This window comes from Colobus angolensis, unplaced genomic scaffold (assembly GCF_000951035.1).
Source record: "Colobus angolensis palliatus isolate OR3802 unplaced genomic scaffold, Cang.pa_1.0 Scaffold149, whole genome shotgun sequence".
Lineage (NCBI taxonomy): Eukaryota > Metazoa > Chordata > Mammalia > Primates > Cercopithecidae > Colobus > Colobus angolensis.
In genome coordinates, this window is record NW_012114588.1 from 899931 (window position 1) to 902385 (window position 2455).

Genomic DNA, 2455 nt, shown 5'->3' on the forward strand with positions numbered 1-2455 from the left:
AAAAAAAAAAAAAAGAAAAGAAAAGCGGAGGTCCGAATGGATAGAGAGGACAGACGAGTCCTCCCCGTCTACCGTGGATCCCTACAGGGATCTTGGGGTCCTCCCACTTTCCCAGCGTCCTGCGGCCCCCTCCTCCTCTCCTCTGGACCCCTGGCACCCCCCACAGTGGAGGAAAGGCCTGGAACAGCTGTGGATGGGCGTGTGTGCTGGCACTGTACCCTGTGAGACACTATTGGCTCCATTTTGCAGATAAGGAAACTAAGTCAGAAAGGTGAAATGACGTCCCCCGTTGGGACAACTATTGTAAAAAGAATCAGCCCTCAAGGACAGGATGTTCGCATTAGGGGGACACCAACAGCAAAAAGTTGAACACTGAAATGTTCATTTTTCGAGACTGCTAGAAGAGCTATCCATGAATGTCATTGCTCCAGGTGGGGGTGGAGGAGGCTGGGCAGCACTGGAGGTTGGGTGGAGACTGGTTTGTGGGGCGCAGAGGACTTATTTAGGAGAGTAGTGGGCAAAGAGCCCAAAAACAGATTGAGGCCGGATTGGGGGAATGGACTTGATCCTACAGTCAACAGGAAGACCTGGAACGGCTGGGAACAGCGGTGTGGTGTGACCTGGGGAAGGCTTCAAAAGCAATCTAGAATCCAGCTCCTTGCACCTTGTTCCCTGTAAGCATCCTGCACCAAAGCCTAAAGATTCCATCTTGCTAATGTCTCTCCTTCCTTCCCCTGCTCCCCCTCCCCTGGGTTGAGGAAGACCAGACTCCCCTTGGTTGGACCCTTCCCAAAGCACCTGCCTGGCCCCAGCAGGCTCCAAGCCACACCCACCACTCCTTCCAGCCAAGGCTTTGAGTCATCCTCTCCCCTGGTGACGGATGTTGCCATTGCTTCTGCTCCTCCTGGAGTTATAAACTCAGTGAGGGCCTCCCTGCTGCCACCTCATCAGGTCCAGACATCTCTGCTGGGCTTCCCATCCTCCACCCAGCTGACCTCAGTGCTGTCTGCCACTGTCTCCTCTTATTCACTCCCCTCCCAGGGTCAACATCACACTTCCTCCTCCACCCACACCCCGAGCCTTAGGTCCTTACAAGGAGCTTCTGGGCTATCTCCTTCAGGAAGTCCTCCTGCCAGCCCTCTCTCCCCAGCCCCCAGCTGCTCTAACCAAACAGTTCAGCTTTATAATCTGCTGCCTGTGATGTCGACTGACTAATCCATCAGTGTCCTTTTCTCCTCCCCACTGTATTCTAGTGGGAAGGACCCAGATGGTCTAGTCAGACAGGACTGGACTTCGGTGCTGGCCTCTGCGACTGCAAACGACCTTGGACAGGTTATGGAACTTTCAGAATCTCTTTCCTCACCTGTGAAATGGAACAATCTCTACTTCTTAGAGTTGTGAGAATTAAATGAAATTATGCCACATAAATCTAGAAATACCAGGCTCTATGTGGCAAATAAATGAAAGTGCCACATAGAGCCTGGTATTTCTAGATATAAGAGTTTCTTTTTCCCCTCAAGAAGAAGACTTCTGTGCTTCTAGTATACCAGCGAACACAGTAGGTACTCAATAGTGATGAACTCAATGAATTGCCGAGTTAGGTTTTATTATTATGGAGATCATATTTCAGAGGGTGAAAAAAAAATGTACCCTGTAGATTTCCAGGGACCTTCGAGATTTGCAAAACGTAAAATCGAAAAGGTTTAATCTCAGCACTGTGTTTGCAGTCCATAGGCTGATGATGCCAAGAGGGGAAATTTAATGTGTTCAGTTCTATTAAAAACACAAACAAAAGCTCTTCAGTGTCTGGAATCCTGATCCCTTTATCTTCTCACCCTTACTGTCCCTTAAAGAAACAAAGAGATAGATCAAAAGGATCCAGCATCAGATGGGGCAGACAGACGGCTTGATGAGCTCAGTGCAACCTGCACCTGCTGGGATTTCGCCCACATGTGAGTCTGGCCTCAAGGCTCAGCTTAAAGTCTCGGAAATGGGGGAACCAGTAAACTCGGTTTCTGCTCTGCCTGACAATGGCCTCAGCCACATCGCCACATTTCAAAGGTTTCCCCCATGATGGATTAGTTAATCCTCCAAATGGCCCTGAGATGGGGATCGATTCAGGCTTATGCTATGGTTAGCTGGGAGAGGGGCCTTGCCTGAGCTGAGCCAGCCACTGACAAAGCGGCAGCATCAGGGTCCCTGGAGCCATGGGGAATGAGGCATCACCCAGGCCGGTCCTGAGCTGGGAACATAGACTTGAGGATAAGGAGATGGCTTTGTTAGCTGGTGGAGGAAGATCTGTACTTTTGAATGTATAGTGCATCTATCTGAGACAGTAGATGAAGCGAACACAAGAAAATTTTCTGGCCGGGCGCGGTGGCTCAAGCCTGTAATCCCAGCACTTTGGGAGGCCGAGACGGGTGGATCACGAGGTCAGGAGATTGAGACCATCCTG